This window comes from Lampetra fluviatilis, chromosome 57, assembly GCF_964198595.1.
Source record: "Lampetra fluviatilis chromosome 57, kcLamFluv1.1, whole genome shotgun sequence".
NCBI lineage: Eukaryota > Metazoa > Chordata > Hyperoartia > Petromyzontiformes > Petromyzontidae > Lampetra > Lampetra fluviatilis.
In genome coordinates, this window is record NC_136331.1 from 7,512,300 (window position 1) to 7,536,098 (window position 23,799).

Genomic DNA, 23,799 nt, shown 5'->3' on the forward strand with positions numbered 1-23,799 from the left:
TGATGCTGCTGATGAGAGTGTTTGTGGTTGTGCTGGATGGAGTCAGCGTGTGATGCTGCTGATGAGAGTGGTTGTGGTTGTGTTGGATGGAGACAGCGTGTGATGCTGCTGACGAGAGTGGTTGTGGTTGTGTTGGATGGAGACAGCGTGTGATGCTGCTGATGAGAGTGGTTGTGGTTGTGTTGGATGGAGTCAGTGTGTGATGCTACTGATGAGAGTGGTTGTGGTTGTGTTGGATGGAGTCAGTGTGTGATGCTACGTGTGGTGGTGCTCGCTCGAGACAGCGAGTGCTTGCGCGCTGTGGAGAGGCGTTGTGCGCACGAGGCGAGCGGGGTCCTGTCTCTCTGTGTGTGCAGAGGCGGGGATACAACGCATCGGGCTGCAGCAACAGCAGCAGGGGTGGTTGGTGGTGGGGGTGGTGGTGGTGGAGGGAAGGGAGGGAGAGGAGGAGGAGGGAGGCAGGACATAATTTAAATTCCCAGCGATTGCGCTGCTGCAAAGAAGCAAAGCGTCAGCCTCTGGCGCAGAGAGGCCGAGGCGAGCGAGCGAGAGGAAGGAGGCACAGACAACTGCTCAGCCTCCTCGGCTTTGTGTAAATCATCTGAATAGGTCCAGAGGCCGTGCCGGGGCAAGCCAAGCGAGCCGGCCAGCTTGAGCCGAGACAGAGAGGGCCCACCAACTTGTCCACGTTGTGCCCACTGCACCTCATCCCCGCGAGACAGGAGCAGACATGCATCACGTCTCCCCCCATCCCCCAAGTAATTGAGATGGCCTGCTAACGGGACACAAGGGCAACAGCAGCGCATGCAGCAGCAGCAACAGCAGCAAGATTTTAATATAAAAGCCAGCGTCTCAACAAGTAAGTGACGTGTACAGCACCCCCCCCCCTCTCTCTGTGTGTGTGAGTACACGCGTACGTGTGTGTGTGTACGGGCGCGGCACGGGCTCGAGAAGCGATGGACGGATGTGGGTACAGGAGGGTGGGGGGGGTGGACGTTCGCTCCCTCTGGGCAGTCGACCTCCAGCAACAGCGGAGAGGCGAGAGGAGCGACGCTCACAACAGCGAGTGGGAGCGTCGGGTGGATAAAACGCAGATAGCTGGCACAGTTTTGGAGCACAGGTGGGGGCATCTGCCAGTCATCTCGGTCGGTCAACCCATGGCCGTGCCGTGACCTCCCTCCACTGAGCCTTCGACACTTCACGTGGCCTCAAGTGCACGTAGCCTGGCACAGGGCGCCGTGGTGCCATCACCGCCACTTGGTGGCGAATGGCGGTTGTTGTTCGTGTTGTACACGCGTCTGCGTGCGCCCTGCCAGTTTTTTTCGCTGTTCATCAACAACACTTGCCCTGCCAGACTGTTAAAGACTTGACGGGGGGGGGGGTGTGAGTTCTTTGTCTGTGTGTGCGTGAGAACATGCGTGTGGGGAGCGATAGTGCAGCGGTCAGGGCGCTGTTGTGCTGCGAGCGATGATTATCTGAAGCTGTTCTGAGCCTCCTCTACGTCGACTCGGCCTCTAATGAGTGCCAGGCGCGGTGTATGAGCATCGCCCCTAGGGAGACAAAGGCGGCCTAAGACGGTGCTGCCCACCCCACTCGTTCGTGTGCCGCGCCAGCCCTAATCGATGTTCGCCAACAAGCACTTGCCTCCCAAAGCACGTGAAGGTTATCCGGGTGGATCTTTGTCTTTGTGTGTGTGTGTGAATACGTGTGTGTGTGTGAATACGTGTGTGTGTGAATACGTGTGTGTGTGCATGTATCCGTGTGGGTTACATGTATTGTGTTACGTACAAACACGTTACATGGGCTGTGTGCATCAGTAGAGATTGGAGTTAAGCATGATCATGTGTTACCGATGCAGTATTAGGAAGCCAAGCGACACTCATTTCTTTAGAACTGTTTTTTTTTGTTTGTGTTCAGTTTGTTGTCCTTCCCCTGCACCTCCGGTTAGCAGGGTTGGCTACGTACGGTGCGAAAGAAGTTCAACATACATGGACGTGCCAGTGTACACTGTATCATGGCTACACATACACCACACATACACCACATACACACCACGCATACACTCTACTACATCTGTGTGCTATTACTGGGACGCATACACGTGACAGTGTACACATCATATATTGACGCACGTGCATTTAGTATACACCTTTGTGCTAGTTTCACAAGTACTATCGGTTACAACAAACAAAGACAAAGATCCTCCGTATAACCTGATATATACTGTTGGGGCAAGTGCTGTTAGCGCGCACCTATGAAGGCCGGCACGGCACACTAGCGGGTGGGTGACCAACACCACGCCAGGTCGCCTTTGTCTCCCCAGTGGCGATGTTTTACACACCGAACCAGGTACTAATTTGAGGCTGAGTCGACCTAGGGGAGGCCCAGGACCGGTTCAGATAATCCTCACTGGGTGTTGGCCGTTGAGCGGGAATCGAACTCGGGTCGCCGGGTTTCGAAGCGTAGCGTAGCGCTAACCGCTGCACCACCGCTCTCCACACTGTCGGTCAACACACACAAACACACTCCACCTAGGTTATTCATTCACGACCCTTTGTCAATCCACGGCTGGATGAACGCCTCCCCACACCGTGTCCGGTCATGGGGGTTTCTTTGACCATACTTCACCGCGCTCGTCTGTGCGGGTTCAGTGAAGGTGACGGTGGTTCGTGGGGAAGATCGTGGAGGGGCTAGTCCTGTCCCTACACCGTATCGCTCGCCACTGACGTTCGCCGCGAAACTGATTGCATTGCATCCTTGCTGGCGGCAGACGAATAACTCCACCCCGAGGGAGTCACACGGAGCGCGTGAGACTCATCCCAGCACGGCAGGGTTCTCAGCCGGGTAACAGCAAATCAACTATTTTAAACGTGATCGTGATTCGTGCGATATCTGTTTTGCTGGCCGATTTGAATCACTGCTCCCGAAGCAATAATTGAAACAAGTAAATGAATGGGTAAATAAATAAAGCGGGGGCCCAAAAGCCAGTACACGTGGGCTTATTTTATTTCTATGAACACTGGCATTCAAAAAATTATGATTGTGTAACACATTCCTGCGGAGGGAGCTGGTAGGAACGTTGGGTTGCTCGGTCAATGGCCAGGGTCAATGGCGGCGTGGTGTATTCCGCAAATATGCCCGACTGTGAGGCCGGGCACAAGCCGGCGTGAGTAGGTTAAACGTTGAGTTGCATAAGGGCACCACGGGGTGACCAGCCCCTCCCCACCCAGCCCCACCCCCCACCCAAACCCACCCTCCCCACCCAGCCCCTCTCCACCCTCCCCACCCAGCCCCTCCCTGCACGACGGACACAATAATCCCCTGTGGGCTGGTGTAACCACGAGGTTCCTACCAGTATTATTTAAGTGAATGTGTTATCTATTTTTATAATTACATGTTGATCGATGTATCCTTCACGTCACATCAGTTGTTTACAAAACGTGATCACCTAACGCCAAATGATTTGAGACAAAACGTAGTGGATGGATGTTTCAAAGTGTTACAAATTGTCATATTAAAATAATAGTAATGATCCTAAATCCATTTCGAAAGAAAATTCGTGCATGCATTGGTAGTCACGGAAGTCACCTTGAACATTTGGTAAGATAAATGAAATAACTCTTTGTGATTTATTAAAATTAAAATAATAACCCCAGATCCAGGATGGTCATGTCTATGCGCCGCTTCTCGGTGGCAGCCCCAACAGTCTGTAACGATATCCCTCTGCACATTCGCAGTATCACCTCAATCGCCTCCTTCAAGAGAGACTTAAACACTCACCTCTACAATCACGCTTTAGAGCGACTCTGAGCTTGGCTCCGCGCCTCTGAGTTGCGGCCACTACGTCTGCAAATTTGCGCGCGTTACAAATTGAACTATTATTATTGTCCTGACCTTTGGCACCCCCCCACCCCCTCCCCCATATCAAATTTGGCCGACTCTTCCACGCCGACCAGACGTGTTGGAATTGGTGAGAGTAGCCACACTTTACCCCCAACCACCCCCAAAAACACGCGACCAACCCTACCGACCAAACTGCTCCGGGTGGACAAGAGGCGAGGGTAGGGGGTGCTTGCGGCTGTTGGTGGACTAAGAATCTCACCCACCGTCGTTTCCACCGATGCGCCAGGAGATGGGAATCGAACCGATGCCCTCTTGGATCGCGAGCCCTGTGGTTACCGCTGACCGTGACAGCCGGCGTAGCAGCGCCCTGCGTGTCTGTTTTGTTTGCATGTTCACGCGTGGTTCATACGGTACTTGAATCCTTGCAAGCAGCATCTTATTTGGTTCTTTCGGTAAAGTCACCATGTAGGTAAAAAATGAAATTAAAATTAATAAAAATAAAACAATAAAATCACGACGTTTCGGAGGCAACACAAGTCTCCGTCATCAGGTGGGACCGTCACAGCCAGATTTGCTGCATCAAGTGAGGGAGTAAATCCACCTGATGACGGAGACTTGTGTTGCCTCCGAAACGTCGTGATTTTATTGTTTTATTTTTATTAATTTTAATTTAATTTTTTACCTACGTGACTTTACCGAAAGAACTAAGAGTATGAATCATTGCAGTCACGAAAGCTTCAAATCTAGAATCTTATTTGGTGTTTGGACATCTGAACACCTCCCGTTTTCATTGCCGGCTGTAACACCGGTAACCGTTTATCATTAGTGGTTACCGGTAACTCAAAGAACGCAACCGTAATAATTTAATCGCTCACAGACGGAGGTTTCTCGACGGCAATCGGCGCGATTGTGGCCGTGGGATGCGTCCGTTGGGTCCTCCCATCGTGCCTTGCACGTCACGCGACGTCACCACACAGCCTTGTCGAAACCACCAACTCAAGAGAGTAGAAATGATGGCCGTGTTATTATTCAGAGGCAGCAGCAGCTGCACGATGGTAAAAGTGTTTTCCGGTTTCACCCTTGCTATGAATCATCAGTGCAGCGTAGCGTTCATTTGTCTGTACGTTGATAGCACGGCTACGTATACTGCGCGAAAGAAGTTCAACATCGATACACGTGTCAATGTGCACCGTATCGCGGGACACACACAACACACATACACCACACGTGGACTATTGCTGGTATGCGCACACGTGTGAGTGTTCACAAAAAGATCCCCCTATAGCCTTAACAGACTGTAGGGGCAAGTGCTATTAGCGAGCACCTATAAGGCCGGCACAGCACACGAGGGGGTGGGTGGTAAACACCACGCCCGGCCGCCTTTGTCTCCTTAGTGGCGATGTTTACACGTTGCCCCAGCTACTCATTTGACGCTGAGTCGACCTAGGAGAGGCCCAGAACCGGTTCAGATAATCGTCACTGGGTGTTGGCCGTGAGCGTGAATCGAGCCCGGGTCGCCCAGTTCGAAGTGCAGCGCGCTAACTGCTACACCACCGCTCCCCACGCATCATATATATTGACATACGTACATTATTCTGCCATGTGCCTAGACAATGTTGCACGAATCTTTACACGGTACCTAGAATGCGCACACGCTGCAGGACATCGGTACACGTGCCGTGCTCTAGTATCTTGGCCTTTGCGGGGCTGTTTGGGCCGTTGCCACCACCACGAACGTCTCCTTGAAGCGTCTCCGCGTTCTCCCTGTTTCTCTGCGTCTTCCAAACCGAGACAACATCCACCTTCCCGGCCGGTGTTGAATGTTTAATGTCCGCTGAAGATCATGGTCTTCGTCTTACCCGCCATCACCCCCCCCCCCCCCGGAACACCCCACAGTGTTACCTCCAACGCCATCCTTCACGGCCAGTGACAGTTCATCCTCCATCCTGGCCACGTGTCCCAGATATTGCGTGTGTCCTGAACTTGACCTCACCTGGTAGCCTTCAGTCATCGTCGCCTCTGGCTATTATTTCAAGGTTCAACCTTGAGAAACGAGAGCCAGGTTGTACCCTTTCTGGCGGGGCAATACAACAAAACAGGAGGCGTTATGATGTTCAAACACCAAGTAAGAAACCTTTTGCAAGTCTTCATTAACGACACACATCACTTTGTGGTGAACATGCAAACAAACACGCTCTGGTAATTAATATATGATGCATTGTATTTGAAAACCGATTGGCCTACGGCAAAGACGGCAGCCTTCTTCACGGCCTCGTCTCACCGCCGGTGTCACACCAGAGAACGACGCCGCAGGGCGAGCAGCACCAGCGCAATGCCACACGTGCCACCAGGGCATTCGTAGCTCGGGGATAAGCAGCTAAGTCATGGGACAGCTTTCTCATACTTTGATACTGACAAAAAAAGTCCCATGATACGTTATTTGTTTCATGCTCTCAAATCACGCGCATCTATTATTTTAAAGGAACATTCATTCTCAGGGAAGTTGTGTTTTTCAAGGGAGCAAATGTCCTTCCTGACAACTGTTTTGTTGTATATCACCCACGTGCTATGAAGAAGGGCCATTACCCGAAACGTCGCCTGTTAAGGCAACGCAGCGTTCTTGTTGTTGACGAACGTGTTGATTCGTTTTGTGTAATTGTGCTTCGGCAACACAGCCAACGCAGCAGCAGCAGCAGCATCACCAAATCAATTGTTCCATATCAGTTTCACGTGAATCGAGCAGACACACACACACCGCTTCCACACACCAACGCGGAATGGGTCTCAGCAGCGACGCGCCGTGCGAGCATCTGATTGGCTGAGGATGGGGTGTTCATTTGCTTTCGTTCATGAAGAGGATTAATGAAGAGAGAGAGAGACGACGCGAGAGAGCAAATGCTCACAAAGACAAAGATCCCCCGTATAGCCTTTGAATACTTTTAGGGCAAGTGCTGTTAGCGAGTACCACCTATGAAGGCCGGAACTGTACACGAGGGGGTGGGTGGCCAGCACCGTGCCCCCCCGCCTTTGTCTGTTTCTTCTCGGAATTTGCACCGTGTTTACACTACAGCACTCAGAAATTGACCAGGGAGCACGCGGAAACGGCGCAGGGGAAGCGACAAAACCCGCAGATGTCAAACCGTCGACCAAGTGAATGCGGCCTCGGCAGGACACACAACGGCCGGAAGCTGAACACGTCCCGCAAAAACACCACGTGTGCGCGTGTGTGTGGACAACACCCAGTGACGATTGTCTGAACCGGTCCTGGGCCTCCCCTAGGTCGACTCAGCCTCAAATTACTACGTGGTGTGATGTGTGAGCATCGCCACTAGGGAGACAAAGGCGGCCGGGCGTGGTGCTGGCCACACACCCCCTCGTGTGCCGTGCCGGCCTTCAAAGGTGCTCGCTAACAGCACTTGCCCCAACAGTCGTTGAAGCAGTGGCGTAGCTAGGATCATTTGCGCCCGGGGACGAACTATAAAATTGGCGCCCCCCCCCCCCCCCGTTTAATCAGATACCAAAATTGAATTACATGACATGTAGGCTGTGTGTGGCGGGATATATAAACTTTTAGGTTGAGGTGTAGATTTGTGCAGTAGTTTCAGGCTGCCGCGCCCGCCGCAATAAGTTATAATGTAACATTGTAAGCCTCATTTTGGCGCCCCTTTACCTTGGCGCCCAGGGACATATGTATCCCCCTGCCCCCCCCTAGCTACGCCTCTGCGGTGAAGGCTACACGGGGGATCTTTGTTTTTGTGGCTTTCAAAGTAAAAAAACAACTATGTAACAAGCAACGTTTCAGGCAATGACCTTCTCCATAGCACCATAGATAGGCCAGAAAGGATCGTGGTCAGTGGAGGAGGAAGCTGACGGTGAAATCGCAGCCAAGGGAGGCGACGTGAATGGAAGCGATCGAACAACGAGATGGATTGATCGTGGCATCGCGCGTTTGTGATGGATGGATGGATGGGGGGTAGAATGGGGTTGTGGGAGGGGGGACCCTTTAATCGAGCAGTGGATAGCAGTGGGTCACGTGTGCGCACACACGCATTCTGTTTCAGCTTGCAGGTGCCAACGCATTGTCATCTCGGTCCATCACAAGCAAGCGCATCGATAAACCGCGAGCATACAAAGTGTATTTTACGAAGGACACCTGAGTTCATAGCAAGGAGCGCAATACAATACAAACCAAAAAGCCAGAGGCTTAACAAAGTCCACAACACAGGTTTTGTTTGGATAGATCTCGTAAATAAAAATGCGTCGTTAAACCCGCCACCACCCGACACAGCCAAACAGTAAACTTTGTCACTTGAGCAAAACGTGCCAATTCGTTACGAGTCCAGCAACACCGATAGTGTGTGTAAGAGTAAATCCAGAACATTTACAATCTCAAGAACGAAGCAGCGGCCGTGATCTACCCACTGCTGGATGAGGCCCCTCCCAAAACCGTCGCCATCTCTCACGACACCCGCGCTTTTGACGATCCAATTGGCGCCCCGCGCAAGCATCGCCCCACCGCGTGCTGCAGGAACAAAGATTTGTGCGTGCACCCTCGTGGCTATACGAGCTCAACAACAACAATCAATAATACACAATATTAAAACTCTGCTTAGCTTCCGAGATCTGGTGAGATCGAGTGCATTCATTCCAGAGGTGATTTGGTTACAGGATGTAAGACAAAGATCCCCCGTACGGCCTTAACAGACTGTTGGGGCAAGTGCTGTTAGCGAGTAGCAGCACCTATGCAGGCCGGCACTGCACACGAGCCCGACCGCCTTTGTCTTCCCAGTGGCGATGTTAACACGCCGCAACCAGCTCCTCGTTTAAGGCTGAGTCGACCTAGGTTCAGATGAACCCGGAACCGGTTGAGATGGACAGGATGGCTCAAAGTCAGCACAAATGGGTTGATTACATCTGTTTTAACAAATCACGACGTATTATTTCAATTGTGTTCAAACTGGTTTCCATTAACACGAATGCACGTGTTTGTGTTCGTGAACATACTTGAGGATCAGGATTACTTCCCAGCAAGGAATCGCCATCAGTCCGGGAATTGGCATCTCCCGTGTTCGGTTGTTGGCAGCAGCAGGAATTGGTTTTTGTGGTCGAGATTTTGCGAACCGGTGTTTGCTAGATTGGTTCTAAGATGGAAAACTTATAGATTTTTAGAACTGCTTCTTGTGTTGCGTTTAGTTTTGTTTTCCTTTCCCCCGGCACCTCAGATTAGTGCTGTTGGCTACGTACGGTGCGACCACAGTTCAACATTCACACGTACACTGCCCATAGACTAACACTGCCCATAGACTAACACTGCCCATAGACTCAACACTGCCCATAGACTAACACTGCCCATAGACTCAACACTGCTCATAGACTAACACTGCCCATAGACTAACACTGCCCATAGACTCAACACTGCCCATAGACTAACACTGCCCATAGACTCAACACTGCCCATAGACTAACACTGCCCATAGACTCAACACTGCCCATAGACTCAACACTGCCCATAGACTAACACTGCCCATAGACTCAACACTGCCCATAGACTAACACTGCCCATAGACTCAACACTGCTCATAGACTAACACTGCCCATAGACTCAACACTGCCCATAGACTCAACACTGCCCATAGACTCAACACTGCCCATAGACTAACACTGCCCATAGCCTCAACACTGCCCATAGACTAACACTGCCCATAGACTCAACACTGCCCATAGACTCAACACTACCCATAGACTCAACACTGCCCATAGACTCAACACTGCCCATAGACGCAACACTGCCCATAGACTCAACACTGCCCATAGACTAACACTGCCCATAGACTCAACACTACCCATAGACTCAACACTGCCCATAGACTCAACACTGCCCATAGACTCAACACTGTCCATAGACTCAACACTGCCCATAGACTCAACACTGCACATAGACTCAACACTGCCCATAGACTCAACACTGCCCATAGACTCAACACTGCCCATAGACTCAACACTGCCCATATTCTCAACACTGCCCATAGACTCAACACTGCCCATAGACTCAACACTGCCCATTGACTCAACACTGTCCATAGACTCAACACTGCCCATAGACTCAACACTGCTCATAGACTCAACACTGCCCATAGACTCAACACTGCCCATATACTCAACACTGCCCATAGACTCATCACTGCCCATAGACTCAATACTACCCATAGACTCAACACTGCCCATAGACTCAACACTGCCCATAGGCTCATCACTGCCCATAAACTCAACACTGCCCATAGACTCAACACTGCCCATAGGCTCATCACTGCCCATAGACGCAACACTGCCCATAGACTTAACACTGTCCACAGGCTCAACACTGTCCACAGGCTCAACACTACCCATAGACTCAACACTGCCCATAGACTCAACACTGCACCATAGACTCAACACTGTCCATAGACTCAACACTGCCCATAGACTCAACACTGTCCATAGACTCAAAAATGTCCATAGACTCAACACTACCCATAGACTCAACACTGCACCATAGACTCAACACTGCCCATAGACTCAACACTGTCCATAGACTCAGCACTGCCCATAGACTCAACACTGTCCATAGACTCAACACTGTCCATAGACTCAACACTGTCCATAGACTCAACACTGCCCCATAGACTCAACACTCCCTATAGACTAAACACAGACTCAATACAGATAAGAAAAACAGAAGTTTTCATTATTTAATTCCTGTTTCCAGATCAGTTTCTGTAATTATTTTTAAGGTTCCCTAAAAAAAACAAATTATTGAATGCTTTGTTTGGAATTGGATTTGTATTCGTGCAAGCCTACGTGCTTCGTGCCTGTTCTACAGCGGCCTTGTTACCTCGCGGCGACAGGCACTTTAGAAGTGTAAATTGTTGTAATTATTATTGTCATCAGCAACATCATCTCAAGCGCAGTGGATGACATCACGTCCTACAGACGTCTCGATGTCAATGATGTGGCGGCGACGTCTTTGTCATCCGTTCACCAACGTTGTGCAGCTGTAAACTACTTTGGCCGTTATTGAATCAAATCAATCGGAGCGCTCACGATTCGTTCGTCGAAACAGTAACCCGTTGTCGCAGGGGCTGCTCAGAACTTCTCCCTCCATGAGCTTCTGTCCCTTGCCTCGTCTCTACTCACATCCACTGCCCTTGCATAGAGACCCATAGACTCACTTTCACCTGACCCATAGACTTACGTTGATGAACCAAGACTTACAAAGAGACCCATAGACTCCAATACTCTCACGTGATCCATAGACTTACGTAGAGACACGTAGACCCACACTTACACGATCTTTAGAGACCAACAGACTCTCACAGAGACCCGCAGACTTACACAGAGACCCATAGACGCACATAGAGCTCTATAAACTTACACAGAGACCCATAGACTCACATAGAGCTCTATAAACTTACACAAAGACCCATAGACGCACATGGGTTCTCCGTGTGTGTCTAAGGTTATCTCATTTCCATGGCTCGTCTAATTGTATCTCAGTTGTCTCCTTTCAACAAGAACCCAAAACCACATGGAGTCGCGACCTCCGTGACCTCAGGAATACGAGCAACCCCAGCGAAGGTTCCAACATCTACCACCCCTCCATCCCTCCCCTCCCTCCCTCCCTTCCTTTTTTTCTTTTTTTTAAAATTACTACTGTTTTATAATAATTTCAAAAATGTTTTCTTTTGTCACAGGTCGACAGCCGTTTTGTGAGTTTGCTTTCAAACGATAAAACATTTGCCAAGACTCCAGTACAATACAAACCGATCATATATACAAGCAATGCTCAGGGTCTGTTTAAATGCATACAATGCTGAAATACAATACAATGTGTACTGCACAAGGCGATCACCACGCTGTGTGCATACGCGAGTTGGGTGAGTTAGGGAGAAGCTGATGTATGGACGAGATTAGCGATAGCTCACGTTTAAATTTCAAGTCTCTGAGCTCTGTATAACGTGTGTGTGCACCGCGTGCCGTTAAACAACTGCTGAAATGTGTACGGCTGAAGTATTTCCATTTAAGTGGCGCGTTTGGCTCCTGGAGGTGAGGGACGCCGATGTTGGGATAGGAGGCTAAAGACGAGGCTTAGCGATTGACTTCACGCTCGATTTGAAGTTGTCGTGACTGCAAGGATCCATACTCTTTGGTTCTTTCGGTAAAGTCACGTAGGTGAAAATAATAATGAAATCAAAAAGGTGAAAAACAACTAAATTCAATGACGACGTTTCGGGCGCAACACAAGCGTCCTTCATCAGGTGGGGACCACCACAGCGAAAACAGTTTCATCGTTTCTCTCCCCACCACCCTCCTCAGCTATATAAACCCTTGACAAAGCCATCTTTTTGGCATACCTCAGCAACTGTTTTCACTGTGGTTGTCCCACCTGATGAAGGACGCTTGTGTTGCGCCCGAAACGTCGTGATTTAATTTAGTTGTTTTTCACTTCACAATTTAATTTTATTATTATTTTCACCTACGTGACTTTACCGAAAGAACCAAAGAATATGACTTCACGCTGCCTACGAAGGCTGCTTTCGCTTCTGCCAGTCTACAAACTCGTCCAGGAGAACTGGCCATGCGCCGTCTTCATCATCGTTGCCGAGGTCTGCGTTCATAGTCCGGCTGAACCCCAGGACATTGCACCATTGATCCTTGTTGACCACTTCGTATTTGCATTGCTCCAGGAAGTGATGGTAAGAGGAGAAGAGAGGCCAAATTCTGCCCAGCAGCCGGGGCAACATGGACGTGGCTGTGTCAATGTCCAAACTTCACTGACCTTTGTCCCTAGCCGAGTCGAAGCAATATCTGTAGATCTGCTTAAAGGACACGGGATCATTGAGAAGCGAGCGCAAGTACCCAAACTTTCCCTGCAACTTTTCTGCGCCTCCAGCTTCGATGGCAACACAAGCGTGATTATATTTTCAGGTTCAACGCCAATGTCTTCACAGAACTTCTCCATTCCTTCTGGACCAATACCATCATCATTTCCTGTGTATTCACTACACCAGGTTAAACACCTTTTGTTGGTGAAGGAGTCTTCGTTTTCGATAGTACTGCGAGGCTGTACCCTCACAGAGCCGTCTCTCTTAGAGCGCTTGATTGCGACCTGCTCAGAGCAAAGAGACCTCCTGTTATACTCTTAGTTCTTTCGGTAAAGTCACCATGTACGTAAAAAATGAAATTAAAATTAATACAAATAAAATAATAAAAATCACGACGTTTCGGAGGCCACACAAGTCTCTGTCATCAGGTGGGACCGTCACAGCCAAATTTGCTGCATCAAGTGAGGGAGGGATTCAAGATGTAAGCCCTTAAGAGCTTACATGCAGCAAATCTGGCTGTGACGGTCCCACCTGATGACGGAGACTTGTGTTGCCTCCGAAACGTCGTGATTTTTATTATTTTATTTGTATTAATTTTAATTTCATTTTTTACCTACGTGACTTTACCGAAAGAACTAAGAGTATGAATCATTGCAGTCACGAAAGCTTCAAATCTGGACCTCCTGTTCTTCTTGACGGGCATGCTGTGAGTACAGCGGAAGGACGCAACAGCCGCATGACACCTCCGCAATTATGGAACTATCGCTTTGCCCATCAAGGTCTTCACGTAAATTCAGTCGATTGAAGGTCCTGTATCGTCTATGGATATTCTCCAGAATGACCAAGGCAAGAACCTCACCGGTGGCTCAAAAAAAAAAACTACTCGGGAAGGACGCGGGCCCTTTGCGATATAACGACGGTGACAATCGTTTCGTTTGTTGTTGTTGCTGCTGCTGCTGCGATTGTTGCAACGCGATGTTTCAAACGAAGGTGGTGGTGGGGGGGAGGGAGGGAGGCCTTTTTTTCCTCTTCGGCGATGGCGGCCGCGGCTTCTTCCCCTCCAATCCTCCCAGCTCCTCTCCGGGTTAGATGATTCCCAATATCCGTCTCGGTGTATTCTCATCTCCACCCTTTGAAGCCTCTCTTCTATCTTCGCCTTCGTTAAAGTCGCGCGCGTAAACAAATTCAATATTCGCCGTGTATGCGCGCACGCACGGTGCCGCTAACGAGGATCGATCGAACGTCGCACGGCGCTCGGCGCGAGCTAACGACGTCGTGCGAACGGGACAGAGAGGAGACGAAACAAACAAATTAACGTCTGAACGTTTCCAAAAACGAGACGCCACAAAGCGGTGGGCGTGGGGCTATCGAGGGTGCAGGCGGTGCAACTGCGCCGGAGCCTACACGCAGAGGCGACCTCCCCCCTCCCCCCCTCGGATACAGCGAATCGCGGCGATCGCCCCGGGCCCCGCGCTTTGGGGGTGGGTGGGGTGCGACATGCACTTGTACGCAACGGTGTCAGATGTCGTACTTCCCATTTAGTTTGAAGGCGTTGGAGTGGTGGGGGCGGGCGGGCGGGCGGGGGGGCTCACACGCAGTGGGATTTTCCCGGGGGTCCCGCACCCCCAAACCCCCTTATGATAGCCCCGTCTACTACACGGGTCTAGAAGACACTGTCTTCTCGACAGACCTGTTCTTCACCTGAGGACGGCTGCTTGCGTTGTGGCCGAAACGTCGTGAGAATTATTTTATCATGTTTTATTTTTTTATTATTTTTTTATTTCCATTCTACGTGACTTTACCGAAAGAACCAAGAAGAGGGGTCTAGAGGAGTTCAGGCGCTAGGGAGGGAAAGGGGGGGAAGTGTTCGTCCTGGTGAACTCCTCGACACGAGGACACCGCGCCAGCTCTCCGTGCGCGTCGTGACTTCTTGGAGTCGGAGCGCGGCTCTTGAAGCCCACCGCGAGTCATCGTCGGACGCCGAAGGTGGAGAGAATTTTAAGTGACCCGAGAATCCATCTCAATCCCCGCGTCCGCCTTGGACTCGAGTAATCTCTTATTTGGCCATCGATCGCCCGCGCGCGCGTGCCTAGGTGTGTGTGTGTGCCTGTTTGTGTGTCTGTGTATTACCCTTGCAGTACGCACAGACAACTCGTCATCCCCAAGGGGTTTACACCGGGTAATAGATATATATATAGAGAGAGAGAGGGTAAGGCAATTAATGTAAGCCATTATCAAGGTGCGCCTCCATCTAAAGGGGGTCACTGGGAGAGAGATACAACGCCTCTGGTATCGCACTGAGAGTCTGCGAGAGGAAGACGTCGAATTAGGATGAACGCGCGCAGGCTAACGACGCACAGTTTCTCCCGGCCAAGTAAAGCGACGTGGGGCTGGGGCTGACACGTGGCTAGGAGGGTCAACGTTGGAGCAGCCACGGGAGAATGGAACGAGCGCCCAGAGGACGCTCCCCTCGGGGGAGATGGAGCGATGAAATCAGCTCGTGTGCAGGTGGTGCTAGGCGGATCATTACATCGCAGGGGGTCGTTGTAGACAGTCGTAGTAATCATGATGCTGTCGAATTGTAACGGATGTGTCGCCACTGCACAGCGCTCGCTCCTCTCTCTCGTACAGAGAGGGGAGAGAGGACGACTCAGAGAGAGAGAGAGAGGGGACGACTCAGAGAGAGGGGACGACTCAGAGAGAGAGAGAGGACGACTCAGAGAGAGAGAGGGAACGACTCATAGAGAGAGGGAGGGCGACTCAGAGAGAGAGGGAACGACTCAGAGAGAGAGATAGAGACGGGACGACTCAGAGAGAGAGGACGACTCAGAGAGAGAGAGGACGACTCAGAGAGAGAGAGAGAGAGAATACGACTCGGAGAGAGAGAGGGGCCGACTTTAGACACGCGTAGATGAACCACGGACGATCGGGAAGGCGGCAGCAGCAGGAGCGAGGCAGTGAGCCAGCGCCAACTATTTCCCAAGCTCTGCAGTCCTCTATAGATGATGATGATGACGTTTCAGCCAATCAATGAGTGTTTACTTGCGGAAGGAACCCGGAGCACCGGGAAAAAAACCCACGCGTGCGAGGGGACAACGCTCTATCCCACACAGATGGAACTGATGGAGTCCACATTTTACGTACCTCATTCTCCTCGCGAGTACGGCTCCTCCTCGTCGTGCCACGGGAAGGGAGTTCCACGGCGCATCTGTGTGTGATCCATCAACCCTTGCTGCCGCTGCTTCCACAGTGCTGGATTACAGGCAGGCACGTGCACGAGGCACCACTGGTGGTGGCTTCGGGAGGTGTTAATTCCAGCAGTGGATTGACCATGGTTGCTGCTGCTGGCGATGATGACGGTGCTTAATGTTGTTCGTCTGGTAAAACACAAATCCATATCAAACTAATCATGATGAAATAAAATAAAACCCCTTAACCGTTGGTTAAGCGTGAGATAAGTCGTAGTTTTGGAGGGGCAGGGGGGTAATGAGTCGGGAGAGATCCCAATTCCCCGCGTGATAAATCCACGGGAAATCAACGCTGATTGATATTCGGTGGTTAGGGGTCAGCCGTGTTTACGATGGGTTCAACCGGCAAACGGAATGAGGCTGCTGCTGATCAAACTCCACAAGTGAACGAGGGGCCCAGACCGACACTAAATTATTTTATTTTGTTTTACCAAGTAAGGCCTCACCACTGAGCGATACAGCTCCTCTATAGAAGCGGCCCTGGTTATTACAAATGATAGCCCCACGAAGAGGCTCATCGTGTGTGGAAATGTATACCAGCAAAGAGATCTAAACGCGTGCCGTTGATTCTAAACGTTGCGGTGCGGGGGGGGACTGGAGATCAAGAAAAAAAATCCATGCGACCAGGGAGAGAAAGAGACACTCAAACTCCAAATCTATAGGCGTCAGGGTCGGGATCGAACCGACGGACCTTTTGCACACCAGGCGCGGCATTTCTTGGCCTGGGGAGAAATGTGATGTTCCTTCGACAGCAGCAGCAGCAGCATCAAAATCATCGTTTATTATTTAGACCACGTCTCCCACGCTGCGCCAACCATGGATGTGGTTCCTGTCAACTTCGCTCCTTGATTCCTTCACGGGTGAAGAGGACTCGGTCTCTAGCAGCCACCGACTGTTTCGTCCCATCCACCACCCTGTGTTCATACATCACGACGAACAACACCGCAGGCCACAACAACGCCCTTACCCACTCTCACCTGCCCGCTCATCCGTCCACTTATAGACCCACTCCTCGACTCACTCGGCCACCCACTCGCCCCACCAAATCGCTCGCTCACACACTCGCCCACACACTCGCCCACCCACTCACCTACCACATCACTCACGCACTTACTCACTCACCCACCCACCACATCACTCACGCACTCAATCACCCACTCACCACTCTGCAGGTCACACCACTCCTCTGTCTGCTTCTTCCCTCGCACCGCTCCACTTCGCAATTCCACTCCAATCGTTCGTCACCCCTCCCCACCTCGCTCAATGCGAGAAACGAGTTGCACTCTAGTATATTGCAATGTTTGACGGCGCCGTTTGTTGCCGGCCGCTCGGCATTGTCGACGACTGTTGCGCCTGTGCTCAAGTGGCCGTGTAGAGCTACAAAGATTAACAAAGATTCATATATTTTGATTTAAAGCTTTCGTGCCTGCAGGGATTCATATACTTGGTTCTTTCGGTAAAGTCACGTAGAAGGGAAATAATAAAAGAATAAAAATATATTATTTGATTATTTCCCTTCTACGTGACTTTACCGAAAGAACCAAGAATATAAAGATTAATAACTTATACTCTGCATATCGTTGTTTATTAAGGGGGGGGGGAGCTTTCCCGACTCACCGCAATCCCGATTTTACTCGAGCCCGGCTTGTAGAGGTTTTTGCTGCGCACTCCAAATCAGCTCCCGGAGGAGGAGGAGGGGGGGGGGCAAGGGGGGGGGGGGGCAAGGGGGAGATGGCCTCGACAATTTCGTCCGGAACTCGCCGCAGCGAGCAGTGCACCACGCTGTGTCGGAGGGTGGTCCCTTGAAGAAGGACGCCGCAGAACTACAGCTGAGGTCACTTTCAACCCAACGTCTCTTTAGCCACACGAAGCGCACCCTGCTTTTAGACGCCCTGCCAACAAAAAAAGTGTTGGTCGGACGTCGAATAAACGGAGATGCTTATTTCTCTCGCCTGGAATGAGCTTAAATGAAATTTGTATTTTTTTTAATCTGATGAGGTTTCTTCATTCAGTCGACAGCTGGGCTACTCGATTCTTCTACGCAGGCAATTGCTCTGCCTGGTATCGGTTCGATTTCTCGACTACCCGCGGATAACACCGAGAGAATTGGAGGAAAGTATCACCCACATTTTCCCACGTGCGCCTCTCGACGGCACGTGATGGGCGGGGCTTGGTGATGTCACACTGAGCCACGTCACACTGGGCACGGTTTGTGCGAGCGGTTGCCATTGCAACACAAACACGTGCTCGATTTTATTATTATTATTATTGTAATAATAAGTAGTACCCTCTTTTTTACCAGCAACTTCTTATTGAGTCTTAATACTTTCTTTTCAGGAGGGTCCTGCCAGGTTTCCGCAATAGGAGGTGATGTTACTGCCCCTCTGTGTAATCCTAATCGAGTTGTTTGCGATGCAATTTGTCAGCATTTGGATGTTTTAGCCTACTGTGCCAACTTGCTGTGCTTTAGCCACCCGGCGCTCCGCTCGTTATTGTGAGCGTCGCTCCTCCGCCCTCCGTTGTTGTTGGAGGGCGACTGCCTCCAACTGCCCAGCAGCGTCTTTCACGAGCCTCCTAAAGAGGATGCAAACTCCACACACGCGCACACGCGACTGCAGACCAAGGGCAAAAAGATTGTAACTGCGCAAGGGAGTGCTTCGAGGGGCGGGGGAGTGGTTGGGGGGGTGGCGGGGGAGTGTTTGGGGGGGGGGGGGGAGTGTTTGGGGGGGTGGCGGGGGAGTGTTTGGGGGGGGGTGGCGGGGGAGTGTTTGGGGGGGGGGGCGGGGGAGTGTTTGGGGGGGTGGCGGGGGAGTGTTTGGGGGGGGGCGGGGGAGTGTTTGGGGGGAGCGACGGAGTGCTTGGGGGGGCAAAGATCAGTGGTGGTGTAGCGGCACTGCGCTATGAACCGGTCCTGGGCCTCTTCTAGGTCGACTCAGCATCAAACGAGTACCTGGTGCGGTGTGTAAGCATCGCCACTGGGGAGACAAAGGCGGCCGGGCGTGGTCGTGACCACCCACCCCCTCGTGTGCCGTGCCGGCCTGCATAGGTGCTACTCGTTAACAGCACTTGCCCCAACAGTCTGTCAAGGCTACACGGGAAACCTTTGCCTTTGTTTCGTAATGATCGATCGATGAACGCAAGCGAAGACATTAACAGCTCATCTGGGGACGTTGGACAATGATACAAAACAATCTTGAAGCGGTAAAGTCACGTAAGTATAAATAAAATTAAATAAATCACGACGTTTCGGGCGCAACACAAGCGTCCATCGTCAGGTAGTAATGCGCTTTATTTTATTTGTTTCCGAAAGAACCAAAGAGTATGGATACTAAAACAGTCGCAAGAACGCCACTAAATTCTCTCTCCAGCAAGTTTCCACCGCGCAAAATAAACCCGTGCGGTCTCACGCATTCTTTCGTCGAATTGTAACTATTTGTTCTGTTTCGCGATGATTTATCAATATTTATCCAGTTCCCGCCTTATTAAACAAAACCACACCCCAGCGAGATGATTGCACGGGTGGGCCCGCTACTCGGAGTAGGCGGCAACGCCGTCTGTTGCAAGTCCCTGGAACCGCGAACGAACAAGGACCCCCCCCATCACCCCCCTACCCCCACTTGGGTTTATCGCGTGGCGCAACTGTGGCTAGGCAGACCGATGCGTCGAGTGGAGTGGCTGGCAGGTCTCTTGCTCGCTCTCTCCCGCCCTCTCTCTCTCTCGCTTGCTGCCACTAAGTTATCGCATCCTCGTAGGCTTGACGCTTGGGCGACAACGCAGAGGGTTCAAGGCTGCCTGGCTGACAAAGCTCTCGACGCGTTGACCGAGATTGTCCGTTTCGTCTCGAAGCCCTTCGACCGCTCAGACCTTTGACGCCCGCGTGACCACCCCACCCTCATTCCGCAGGTACCGAGTCCTATCTACGCCGGTGTTTGCAGTGCTTCAAGCCACGCTGCGGTCTTTGTAAGTATGCAGAGTTGTTTGCGAGTGTCCATACTGCAGCGTAACTTGACGCGATGGTCATCTTCGGTGAAAACCGCTTGCATGACCTTACAAGGAAACGTACATAATCCGGCGACGTTTCGGGCAATAACCCTTTTTTGTCCTTCCCCCGCAACTCCGATTAGCACGATTGGCTACGTACGGTGCGAAAGAAATTCAACACACATGCATCTAACATAGTTGGAGTCGCAAGGCTCTTTTTTTCTTCTCAGGAGCACAGCGTGACATGTGCTGTGAAGAAGGGCTGGTGCCCGAAACGTCGCCCGTTATATACGTTTTGTTCCCCTTTAATGTCACACCCACAGCGTCATTATTGACCAATGTATTTTGTCGTTTCTCTTAGATTTTTCGGTAAAGTTACGTAGGTGAAAATAAATAATAAAAATAATAGAAATAAAACTTGTATTTCTATTGTTATTTCTATTATTATTATTTATTTTCACCTACGTGACTTTACCGAAAAAACCTAAGAGTATGAATCCTTGCAGTCACGAAAGCTTCAAATCTAGAATCATTTTGTCGTGGTTAATCGTGATTTGTGCACCGCTGCCAAACGCGGCAGTAGCAGTAACATGGCCAACGTGCGTGTGTTTAAAACCGCAGCAGAGGGCTGCAGGGCAACAGGGCCGCAGTCGCAAGGTCAGATTCAGGGCGGCTCCAGGTCATCGACGGGGTTATTCCGCCTCCGAACCGATTGCAGACGCCGATTCGGACTCTGAGCGCCGCAAAAACGGCGTTCGGTGTTAGCAGCGAATCGTAAAAGAAAAATAGCGCCTCCTCCCCCCTTCCACGCACGTCATTGGACACATTTGAGATGCGGTTCGAACTCAGTATGAGAAATGTCAATGCCCCCGTACGCCTGCTTAATCATGAGCCGTGGACAAAGGAACACGCCACCTGTTATATACATTTTATCCGTGGTGCTTTGCTACCACAAAATGCCAACGCTAATCTACGATTAGCACGGTTGGCCTACGTGCGTTCAACATACGTACACACGGCCATCGCTTATGCAACGTGTTGTATATCCACAGCTAACCTATCAATCAATCCACTGTTAGCACAGCTCATCCGCATTGAAATGTGTTGCCCGAAGTGTTTACTTAATTTACGCCACCGTCGCTGGTAATTATGAGTTGTTGAAGTTGGGATAGCAGAGAGAGGAAGGAAGGAAGGGGGGGGGCGGAACAAGAAAAATCGAAGTTACTGTAAAATGCCACGTGCTGGCAGAATGGGAAATGAGGGTGTAAAATAATAAGTTACGTAACATACAGCGGACGATGGGGAAAGAAAGTGTGTGGTGAGATCTGGAGATTGCATGATTATGTATGCGCCGCTTGACACTGGTGAGAGCAGGTGACTTCTACAGGTTCCTTCGAAAGAAACTCGATTAAAGACATTCGTCTTCTGGAAGACGAATGTCTCATTTTGGACGATACGACCCATTTTCCGGCTGTCGTATTTATAATTCAGCGAACGAAAATGTCCCTTATTAGGTGGAGAATACGGTAAAATGAGAACGGACTTTAGTTACTTTTCGTATTCACGCCACTTATTGCGCTCGGCGATCACGTTTAAGGGTTGGAAATGCTCCGGTTTTGTGGCTACGCGCATGGCGTGTGACATATGTATGTTGAACTTCTTTCACACCGTACATAGCCAACCGTTGATAATCGCAAGTGGGGGGGGGGGGTGGACAACAACTCAGTCTTTATCACACGCAGCTCTCACAGTGCAGTCTGTGACATCGATCACTCACTGATATTCAGCAAGGTCAGACTGAGCCTCATAAAGATACACCACCTCAAACAAAAGCACGACCCACGCATCAACTGTGCCAAGACCTCCCTCCCAGAGCTCATTCAAGCCTTGAGCAGCCCCTACACGACACACTGGATGGAAGCGTGGAGACAAAGTGGACATACATCAGAGATGCCATCTTCAATGCAGCCATCAATACCTTCGGCAAGTAGACAAGGCAGAACACGGGCTGGTTTGAGGAACACCTGGCTGTATTGGAACCGATCCTCCAGACCAAGCGCACGGTGCTCCTTAAGAACAAGTAAGCCCCAAGTACAGGATCATTAAGGACTCTGAAAGCTGCCCACAGTGCAACTCAAACGACCACCAGACGCTCTGCCAACAAATACCAGCTGAACCTCGGAAGTCGGATCCAACTCGCCTCTGACACTGGCAATAACCGTGCCGTGTATGAAGGCATCAAGAGAGCCTTTGGTCCAAACATCAGAAGGACTGCCCCCATGAAATCCAGCACAGGGGCGACCATCACTGATAAGCAAGAGCAAATGGCCAGGTGGGTAGAGCAGTACTCAGAGGTCTACTCGGGAGACAACGGTGTGTCAGAAGCTGCCCTTGCTGCTGTAAAGCCCTTACCAACCATACACGAACTGGACAATGTTTCAACCTTGAAGGAACTTGACAACGCAATCAACTCACTAGCCAGCGGCAAGTCCCTGGGACAAGACGACATCACACCTGAGGTACTGAATTGTGCGAAACACACCATCCTAATGAAACTCCACGAACTTATCTGCCAGTGCTGGGAAGAAGGAGCAGTGCCTAAAGACATGAGAGGCTCCAACATCATCACCCTATACAAAAACAAGGGTGACCATGGGGACTGCAATGACTACATCTCCCTGCTGAGCATCGTGGGGAAACCTTTGCCCGTGTGGTCCTCAGCAGGTCGCATATACTAGCTGAGAGGACGTATCCTGAGGCTCAGTGTGGCTTCATAGCAGGAAGGTCCACCATTAACATGCTGTTCTCTTTGCATCAGCTACAAAAAAAATGTTGCGAACAGAGAATGCCCCTGTACTTCGAGTTATTCATGTAACAAAGGCCTTTGACCTCGTCAGCAGGGAAGGCCTCTTCAAACTCCTGAAAGTAATCGGCTGCCCACCCAAGCTGCTGGCAATCATCTCCTCTTTCCATGACAACATGCAAGGAACAATACAGCACAGCGGCTCCACCTCAGAGTGATTTCCTATAATCAGCGGTGTAAAGCAGGGGCAGCGTGCTTGCCCCAACACTCTTTGCCATATTTTTATCACTTATGCTCACACACGCCTCAGATTCAAAACAAAAGTCCTCATCAAATAACTTATATTCGCTGATGTTGCCACGCTGACACCTCACACAGAACAAGGTCTGCAGACACTCATCGACCACCTTGCCAATGCTTGCAACAACTTTGGCCTGACAATCAGTCTGAAAAAGACCAATGTCATGGGCCAGGATGTCAGAGACACCCTTTCCATAAACATTGGCAGCTGTTCAGAAGTTCACCTACTTGGGTTCCATCATCACCTGCAATTTGTCTCTTGTCACAGAGATTGGCAAGTGCATTGGGAAGGCGTCTACAGCTATGTTCAGATTGGCCAAAAGAGTGTGGGAGAAGACATCCCTAACGCTCATCACCAAAGTACTGGGGTACTGGGCATGCGCCCTGGGAAGATCGCATCTTCAACACCTCAGTCCTCAACATGGCCAATATTCCCAGCATGCACTCTCTATTCAGTCAAAGGCACCTAAGATGGCCTGGACATGTGTTCCGCATGCAAAATATCAAAATACCCAAGGATGTCTTGTACAGCGAGCTGGCATCAGGCACACGATCGACCGGTCGCCCAGTCCTGCTACGTCAAGAAAAAGAAACAAAGCCCGCTGTAGCTGCCACCGCATTCACTTGCGATTGCTGTGGCAAGGATTGCCATTCACGGATTCGCCTACTAAGTCATTCTAGGCGCAGCAAAGCCCACAGCTGACTTCGTAAGGCGCAAAATAATTGTCTCTCGAGAAGCACAGGCCTATTCAGTTTGTGTGTA

At 50.7% G+C, this 23,799-nt stretch overlaps 1 protein-coding gene and 1 pseudogene across 4 annotated transcripts in view; one reads left to right on the forward strand and one right to left on the reverse strand.

Annotated features, from left to right (window-relative positions):
- Positions 1-459: 459 nt before the first annotated feature.
- LOC144950307 (type 2 lactosamine alpha-2,3-sialyltransferase-like) overlaps positions 460-23,799 on the forward strand; it is an 85,938-nt gene continuing 62,598 nt past the window's right edge. Inside the window, exons 1-2 of one of the 4 annotated variants that reach the window (XM_078880402.1) lie at positions 460-859; positions 19,856-19,912. The gene's annotated coding sequence lies outside the window, so the exon portion shown is untranslated. Of the gene's footprint in view, positions 860-19,563; positions 19,913-23,799 lie in introns of those variants that run through there. The other 3 variants (XM_078880400.1, XM_078880401.1, XM_078880403.1) reach the window with 3 other exon arrangements.
- Positions 12,402-12,891, reverse strand: LOC144950408 (DCN1-like protein 5 pseudogene; annotated as a pseudogene).